At 43.0% G+C, this 10,000-nt stretch overlaps 1 pseudogene; it reads right to left on the reverse strand.

Annotated features, from left to right (window-relative positions):
• LOC119088263 overlaps window positions 1-10,000 on the reverse strand; it is a 19,942-nt pseudogene that overhangs the window by 8,902 nt on the left and 1,040 nt on the right.

The following is a 10,000-nucleotide window of genomic DNA, read 5'->3' on the forward strand; positions in this document are numbered from 1 at the left end:
ACACACACACACACACACACACACACACACACACACAACACGGGGGGGGGGGAGTGTTAAAACTGCCATGAGGCAAATGGGGTCACTCCAGCATGTCTAATCCTATCAGAGTTGTAACACATCTCAGAGAAAAGTCTCCCCACCTCCAATCCAGTAGATGCACACAAAATTTGGTAAACTATTTTCTGGCCAGGTATGCCATGCTAAATTAAAGCAACAGGAAGCATTAAAAATCTAAAGTTGTTTTTTCTTTTTAAACTACTTATCTACATAATTATTTGGGGGGTTTACAATTCGGCGCTTGACCACAGAATTAGCTTTCCTGGAGCTCTTTCCCCCCATCTTACAGTTCATTGTCGTTAGCGAGACTGGAATGTATGAGCCAGAAGGAATGGCCAAAGAGCAAGCCAGCAGGCAAGATGAGGGGTCATCTTGTCACAGTGACCCGGAACACTGCCACTAAAGCCATGTGTAGATGTCAGGCTGTGTGTGGGTTTACTGATTTCACCTAGCTGTGGTGAAAGGTAACAGTGCCCGTTAGTAGTAACAACACCAACTCAACATGGTTTGTTTTTTAATGCCAGTACTTCTACAACCGTTCTTCCTGTCCTTTGACCTCTGTTGAACAGTTAAACAGGCGATACTATATGATTCTAGAATACATAACACATTGTAAGAATAATATAAACTAATTAGAATTAGAGTGAGGTTAAAGATAACATTTTTCCCTGTCCCATGACACAGGATATTTCTTTTCTGTTTTCTTTCTCAGTAACATTTCTTCCTTTCCAGTGACTACCTGCAGCCCGAGGGGAAAATCTGTAAGCGCGGTGTGTAAAACTGCGACAAGTGAGATTCACTCTGACTTGCATTTCAGCTCCTCAGCCGACCAAGCACCAGTTTCTATTGTCAATCCATTACAACATAAGCCTAGTTTATATAGTTTCCTAACAAAGATGCTAGGATATAGAATGCGTTAAGTTTCCTGTTCCCCAGAAACATCTAGTCACTTTGTATCTAAAATCTTGTTCTAGGGGACTAGCTGTTGTCGGTTAAGTTCCTTTGGAGGTAGGAGGGCTTCAGCTGCACTGCATATCTCTGAATAGCCATGGTGTTTTCATACTTAAAGTAGACAGGACTCCCTGACAAGCTATAATAGACTCCTGCTTGATGTGGCTCCCATTTGCTGGTAAATTTTATTGTTTTTGAAACAGTGTCATATGCAGCACATGCTGCCTTTGAACTCACTAGGTAACCAAAGAGGACTCTGAACTCCTGATCTTTCTGCCTGTGCTACCTCCTGCTTCTACCATGCCTCAGATTAAGTGCTACTATGGGCAAAACCCAGAGGTCTCTGTGTGCTAGACAAGCACTGAACCACTGAGCTACATTTCCATCCCATAATTCATATTGAAGTTTTGAAGTTACCTCATTTTCAAAAGCTGAGTAATTGCTTCATTGTATGATTTCATTTTCTTGTAACAAACACCTTAAACAACTCAAATGAAGATGGTTTCTTCCTGTGGTCTCCTCAAAAACCAAAGAGCTCTGAGAGACTGTCCATAAACATTTGCGTTACTGTACTATTTTTCTACATTTCATCCTCAATGTATTAAGTTGTTCTGGGGGTTTTGGTGAAATTTATAAGTGATTGAATACAAAATCCTCAAAATCAGAAGTTGTGTACAGATATGCAAGGAATTTAACAGGTAATATCTTTCCCCATTTTGGCAAGACATTTATACACAGAAATTGGCCAAAGATGTGTATGTGTTCCCTGCCGAACACAAGATGAGCAACGCCTCATCTTCATGTTAACAACCTACCACCAACTCTTATTTTGATTTCAGGGTCTAACTCTGTTCTTCAAAACACACCCCAAAGCGGGGCTTGGGGTGGGCACTTTTTGTTGTCATGACTCGATATGACTACTGAAGAGCCGAACACTGCTCCCATCTGACATCTGACACAATCACCTCTGTGTTGCAAGAGGTCAAAACACCTTTTCAGTCCCACAATCCTCCCCCACCCCCACCCCGTACCCATTTTGTCAAGAGGATTTCTGAGTTGCCGCCTCGGCATTAGGAAATGCAAGTTTGCTCAATGTTATGTAGCAATCAAGACAAACATACAATGTGTATGTTCATACGGTATTGTCTAAGCTAACTCAAAGCTGGCTGCTTTCAACTGAGCATCAACATCTTTCTGGAAGGTGGAAAGGGCAAGCTTGATTTAGATGTAGCTGCCCATTGCATGCCAGACTTGTGAAAGGCCACCTCCTTCTATGCCTTTACATCTCTTCAGCCAAACGTGTGTTAATCTGGGAGGGTTGCAACAAAGAAACGGGTGGTGGGTGAAAAGTACAGTGTTTCAGCAAGAGAATGCATCAGTTTTAGAAGCCAGAGTCCTGAGGTGAAGGTGCCATCCAGTGCAAACCTCTGAAGGTCAAAGGAATTCTCTGCTCCACGCTTGCTGCCAGCTTCGGATGGTCCCTCCACTTTGGTGGCCTAACTTCTATCTTCACACAGAATTCCTTGGCCCAACCCACTCCTTTTAATATGGACATCAGTAACAGTTTATTAAAGACCCAGCCTACTGCAAAATGAACTCCTCTTAACTAATTATATATGCAAATGGACCTATTTCCAAATACACATTCAGAGGTACTGGAAGCTAGGAATTCAACATGGCAATCTTAGTGGGACCATAATTCAATTCATACTAATGTGGAATCCCCAATTCTTTTCCTGCATATTACATAGTATTTCTGTTTTGACTATATTTCTCTTTAATTCAATGTTATGAGTCTTTCTATCTGCCTATTAATAGTATATATTTTTCCATATACAAGAATGATGACCTTCTTTTATCAGTGATGTCTGGGCATTCTAGTAGTATCATAAGCCATCTCGTTTTCATTACATAAACTCTGAGAAAATACAGTCACTCTAGAAAATTCAACCTTATAGATTAAACAGTGCAAATCACAACTGTCAGTCCAACACCCAAAGTCTATGAGGGACTATTGCTGTTCACAATTACAACATACTTCAGTTGCATCAGAAAGTCCCAGTGATGAATGATCCATTATTAGAAACCGTAAATCAGAGTTGCCATGGATAGTTTCCCATCATGGCATGGGTTTCCTGGGATGTAGGATTTTCAGAGGCACATCTTCCTTGGGTAAGTCACACTCATTTTTGTTTTACTATAAATTCATTTTCATACATAATAGAAGTCACATTTGCAGCTAGGAAACACAAGGATGAAAAACAGAACAGCCTGACCTCTCTACTTTGCACAGCATGAAGAAGCACTTTAAAAATAACAGGAAACAAATTGCTACTCACATTGCAAGTTCATGCATATTTTATGTGTATTCTTAATAAAAAAAATTGTGGTGACTTCTTAAAAGCACAGATGAATTTGTCCAGAAGAATTGCTTAGAGGGGTTGGAGAGATGGCTCAGCAGTAAAGAGAACTTGCTACCCTTGAAGAAGATGTGGATTTGGCTCCCAGCACACACATGGCAGCTCATAACCACTTGTAACACTAGTTCCAGGGAACCTGACATCCTCTCTGGTCTCTGCAAGTACCAGGCACCCACATGATGCACCACACATACACTAAGGCATACTCACACATACATATAAAAAAATAATAAATCCTTTAAAAGTCAATTAGTTGGAGTATTCGATTTAAAAGCAGGTTGACTCTCAGCGTCTTGGCACACATCTATTTCCTAGCACTTAGGAAGATCCTGAGTTCTAGCCAAACTACACTACATATCAAGTCCCTGTGTCAAAAGAAAACAATGTGTTTTTAAAGAAAAAAGAGATTAGAAGAACACTGTTTTAATTGCTCATCATCCAAATGAAACAAGAAACTGAATTTCTATAAGTTCTGTACTGAATTAAAGCAACTTTGAAACTATATCTGTAAGTCTTGGGGTAAATTATGCAAAGAAAAAAGTTATTTTTAATGGGATTCTCACTTGAACTGGATACAAAAGTCTTAGAAATATTTTGTTACAACAATCCCTCTATTTTATGGTTGTTTCTCTTTCTCTCTGTCTGCCTCTGCTCACCCCACTTCTTGTTTTGTTTTGAGACAGAGTCTCACTATATACCCGAGGCTAGCCCTCACCTCTGATCCTTGTGGCTCGACCTCCAAGTGCAGGGACCATGTCTCGCTGAGTTATTCCTCGCTACAGTGGACTCACAAGTGCAATAAGCATGAGTTCTTGTTTTGTAGGGTAAATTTCCTCACTCACAACATCATCTTTCTCCCCTTGGCTAAAGGCAGCTCTTCGTCCAATCTGTTTTTCACTAACAGCTTTCTTCTTCTTTGGGTCAGGTGTTTTAAGGCTGTAGCACATGACATAATCATGTTCAATGTTTACAGAATGTGACTAACCAGACATCTACAAAATCTTATGACCTAATATATTTCAAAAGTATACCAATTGCCTGTGTCCTCCAAAACACAGCTTGCCTAAAGGTAAGAGCCACTGCTAAAATTTGTGGGTTTTTAAAAGTTTTTCTTTATTGACTGGTTTACTTATGTGTATGGGTGTTTTGCCTACAAGTATATATGTGCATCACATGTGTGCCTGGTGCCAGTGAGGCCAGAAGAGGGCGACAGATCTCCTGGGACTGGAGTTACAGTTATGAGCTGCCACATAGATGCTGGGAATTGAACCAGGTCCTCTGGAAGTACAGTCAGTGCCCTTAACAGCTGAGCCATCTCTCCAGCTGACCCTAATTCATTCATTCTTTTTCTCTCTTTCTTTCTTTCTTCTTTCTTTCTTTCTTCCTTTCTTCCTTCCTTCCTTCCTTTTTTCCTTCCTTCCTTCCTTCCTTTCCTTCTTTCTTTCAATAATGAAACAATTTTTTTAATTTTTAATTTTAATTTACTGGTTAATGGTAAGCTCAAAAGTATGTTCAGGAAATACATTACATTGAAAACAGCTGCTGATCACTTCCTCCAACTCCTTTCATAGCGTCATAGAATAAAATGTGGCTGTTAACCAAGGCACCAAATTAGTACCAGAGGCAACATAACTTTATGATGTCCTTTAAATATCATGTTACTGCTAAAAATAGTACATTGGAAAACATCTTTCTCTAACCATATTCACCCAACGTGCAAATTCTCCACATTAAAGAAAAGCTGAGGCCTTTTATATTCTGTCCTCCCCAAGGAAATCTCCACTCTCTCGTTTGGTTCCAGCAGCTCCAAAGTACGGTGCTTGGAATGGAGGGCCTGGGAACCTGATGGAGATGCACGGAGTTTGATTTCATGGTTTATTTCTTTTTATTTTACGTGCATTGGTGTTTTGCCTGCATTTATGTCTGTATGAGGGTGTCAAATCACTTTGAGCTGGATTACAGACAGTGCTCCCAACTGCTGAGCTGTCTCTCTCCAGCCCTGGTTTTTTGTTTGTTTTTGAAGTATCATCACTGTGTGTGTGAGATGGCTGTCTGGGGATGCATGTGGAGCATGGCATGGATGGAAGGCAGTAGACAATGCTGTTAAAATCACTTCTCTCCTTCCACCATGTTGTAGGATCTAGAGATGGTCTCAGGCTTGAACAGCAAGTGCCTTGACCAGTCCAGCCATCTCAACGACCCCTCTTATTTTCTTTAATGTTCATATGTTTTATGCATGTGTCTCAATGAGTGTGTGAGGATGTACTCACCTATGCCTGTGCTTGTGGAGACCAGAGGTGGACATCACCTGTCTCCCACTGTCCCTCTCTGTCTCTCACTGAACCTAGAGTTTACCTTCTAGAATCTGATTGTCTCCCTCCCTCCGACACTGGAGTAACAGATTCACATCGCCAAGTCAGGCTTTTACATGGGGCCTGGGGATCCGAACTCAGGTCCTAACGCTTACACAGCAAACACTTTGCCCCTGAGCCATCTCCCCAAGCCTGGATATGCATATTCTTGAGCCTGATCCCACACGTACTGACTCTGCAACCCCGGAGCTAGAGACCAGTCATCTGTGTCTTCACAGGCCTGCAGGTGAGTCCAGCACATAGCAAACCGAGATGCTTGGGATGTTTGTGTGCCAAGGAGCTAGCTCCCTTCGCTGTGGTTAACGATGGCTTACCAGCACCTCCACCATACCATACAGTGTTTTCCAGGAGAATCTGCTGCGTTTCCTCTAGCAAAGTTTCCTCCTGACCCTTTAACTCCCAGTGAGGTCAGTTTCGCCACAGATCTCTCAGCTTGTCTGTTACAATGACCAGAACCTGCCAAGTACCTATAATCCTATGCCTTGTTGTCCACAAAGCCTGGCACAGCAGTTGACACTTTTTTCCTGAGCTGAATCTTGCCCGAAACAGGAGCCTCACCTCTGAGGCCAAGAGCTCACTCACCTCTGCAGAAAAGCCAGTTAGAAACACAGGGTTAAAACCTTTCCATTGCACGTTATCTAACACCGGCAGACCAAGACAGAGCAATCTCTGAAAATGGACATCACGATTCCTTCTCTCTGGGACATGCAGGCTCCTCCCAGCAAGGGTGGAAATGCTACCTCCTCCTCTTTGAACTGGGTTGCCACTGGCCACTCACTTGATTGCTGGAGTACTGTGGTATCTACGTTCTGTGTGCTCCACAGCTGGGGCAGGAGAAGCCCTGCTTCCTCCCCAGGTCTCCTGCAAACATCCTTTTTAGAAAAACCTGCCAGGTGCAGGAAGCTGAAACCTCTCTGAGGAACCAACGAGGAACCAACCACACACTGGTGCTGTTTTACAGGTCTCACTGGGGTCCCATCAGAGAGCCTTCAGCACCTGCCAGCTGCATGAAACCTGCTAAGAATATCCTCCCCCATTCTAACCTCTCTCTCCTCTCTCTCTCTCTCTCTCTCTCTCTCTCTCTCTCTCTCTCTCTCTCTCTCCCTCCCTCCCTCCCTCCCTCCCTCCCTCCCTCTCTCTCTCTCTCTCCCCCCCCCACTTGCTTTCTGACACAGGGTTTCTTTGTGTAGTTTTGGCTGTCCTGGAACTCATCCTACAGACCAAGCTGGCCTCGAACTCAGGAGATCTGCTGCCTCTGCTTCCCAAGTGCTGGGATTACAGGCGTGAGCCACCACTCCTGGTTCTGATTTCTTTCTTGCATAGCATCACCAGCTTGCCAGCTCTATCAAGTTCTCTGGCTACAGATCCTACAACCATTTTATGAACTGTAAAAATACATAACATGTTAAATTAGAACTTCCACTCTATCCCTTGGGTGGCTGCATCTTACCCAAATGTGCACCCCTACTTTGCCCCCACAAACCCCGTTTCCTGCCAGCCCAACTCCTGGCTATCCCTAGGAAGAGGGGATGTCTTCTTCCAAGGACTCTCTCCACATGGTCTTCTGACCTTCTCGACTTTTTCCTGCCAATCTAAATATAAATTTTTGCTGTGCCAGGATCTCACTGTGTAGCTCTAGCTGGTATTGAACTCACAGAGTTCTGCCTGCCTCTGCCTCCCGAGTGCTGGGATTAAAGAACATGGGCCACCACACCTAGCCCAATATGAGTATTTTTAGAGGCCTAGTTTAGTCCAACATCTCTCAAAAGCTCTCAGAAAATTCAGAAAGGTATATATGTGTATAAGTGTGATATACACCAACTGTAATAACACGAGTCAAGTACAGCCAATACTTAGCCCTGGAGAAAGAACCCTAGAGAACACACGAAAGGATAAATTTCTACAAACTCAGAAAATGTTTTTATAAATATCTATGTTTGGAGGAAGAAAGAAGCTAATGAAACGTCTTTTCATTCTCTAAGTTACTGTGGTATTACTGACTTATCATTGGTTACTTAACTGTTTACTTCATTATTGAGAAAGGGTCTTGCTATACTGTAGCACAGGCTGGCTCAAACTCGGTGTTCTCCTGCCCTAGCCAACAGGATGCTGGGATTCCTGGCATGCACCACCACTCCTGGCTGTCTCTCCATTAGTTCCCCAGTGGAAACCCCAGGCTCTATGATCCACACCCTCCTCACCTGAGACAACCGCCCCCTCCACCCCCTCCACACCTTAGTTCCAGGTACTTTAGCATGACCATTCACATCAGCTTTGGTTGCAAAGTCTGGCTTAGCCCAGGGTAAACCTCCTCCCTCTCCCACTTCCCAGTCCTTGGACATTTCCAAGTGTCCTCTAACTACTTCTCCTTTTCAGGCTTTCATTTCTGGGTCCTAATCTAATCTTGCCTCTACAGTCAACTGGCTGCTCCCCTGAATATTTCTCCCCTGAACGTATGCAAGATTAGGGGCTCCAGCTAAGGGCTACCTTGGGTGTGCTCTGACCAGGCAAATTAGAACGTTTTCTAACTGAAACTGAGCCTTTCCTGGTGATGCCTCAATCTGAAAACCGCTTTCATTTTCAGGTGATAGATACTATGGACAGAAGTGAAATGCGGTCAATGACTACCTCCAGGGTATTTCTCTCTTTTACAAGTTATTAAATCTAAATGCAAATTTAAGCTCATTTCTTTAGGTTTATCATTCTAGTATGTAGCTTTATTTAAAAATATAATATGTTGTCCAACACAGTAGTTTTTCTCCAAACTTCTCATAAATAAGCTTTCTTAATTTATTGTGATAAAATATCCACATCATGAAGGTTTTAGAAGTGTAGAGTCAGTGACATTAAGAACATTCATACTGTAATGCAACCATCACCACTACTCCCAGAACCTGGACTTAGTTACTCTAGGCATCTCAAATAAGTGGAGTCATGATAAGCTTGCTTTTAGGAAAATCTACTTTAAGAGTAAAATACTGAGCAGGATGCACATTTCGGTCTTCTTGGTTAACAGTTGTTTTGTTTTGTTTTTTATCATCATATACCAAACCCTGAGACAGCTCAGGAGGCCCAGGCTAACGTTATTTAGTGGCTAGAAGTTAAGAACTTTTTTTCAAGCTTGCTGAAGAAAATTGCTAAATGCATTCACAATCTTTCCTTTTAAATGACTGGAGCTATCACTGTAAGCAGCTTGGCAGCTTGACCACGGCAGCAACTGCCCTGAGTGGAAACTGAACGGCTTCACCAGGAGAGGTAGGTAGAGAAGAAGCCTGGATCGGGAGACACTGCTGTCGCCTTCAGTTCCAGAGTCGGCCAAGACTGTGAATGTCATTGCCGAAACTCTTAACAGGTTGACTATGAGATGGTGACAATGAAAACTTTCACCTGCCATTTTTGAAGAGGCAATGGGAGCTGTCAATCAGGTGACCACTTTTTCTACGGCTATCAGGACAATCAATGGTTTAACAACTCTCATAGATGCCTGCAGGAGACTCTCACCCAGCCACTAATGCCTTCGGGAGACTCCAGACTAGAAGAAACTGGAGCTAGGGAACCACCCAAACTGCCCTGCCACTCTGAAAGAAGAATGATCTACTTTGCCAAATTCAGCTTAAGAAGATCCCACACGTACTTAGGAGGTAGAGGCAGGCAGGTCTCTGTGAGTTCAGCCAGCCTGGGCTACATAGCACATTCCAGAACAGTCAGGCTTACAGACTGAAACCCTGTCCCCCAAAACCAAAACCTTTTTAAAATAAAGATTTTGCTTCCTAACTCCATTAACCATAAAAGATTAGTGAGTGGCATTTATTTCATGGCACTGGTATGGAGCTATTTATGCTGTGTGTATGTTTGCATGTCCATGCATGTGTGTGTGCAGGTGTCCAGGTTCATGCATACATAGGCTTGAGGTCAATGTTTTCTGCAGTTACAATCCCCCCTTTTTTTTTTTTTTTTTTTTTTTTTAAATTTTTTGAGACAGTGTCTTCCGCTGGTCTGGAACATGCCTATTTGGCTAACTAGGTGGTTGGAGGACTCACTTGGCTCCACCTCCCCAGTACAGGGATGATAAGTGTGAGCTGCCATGTCTACTTTTTACACAAGAGCTGAGGATCAAGCTCAGGTCCCCATGCTTACTGGGCAACAGCTCTCCAACCCCTGGAAATTTCTGCGAATGTTATAAAAAAGGGCCAATAT

The sequence above is a fragment of the Peromyscus leucopus genome, chromosome 6 (genome assembly GCF_004664715.2).
Source record: "Peromyscus leucopus breed LL Stock chromosome 6, UCI_PerLeu_2.1, whole genome shotgun sequence".
Taxonomy (NCBI): Eukaryota; Metazoa; Chordata; class Mammalia; order Rodentia; family Cricetidae; genus Peromyscus; species Peromyscus leucopus.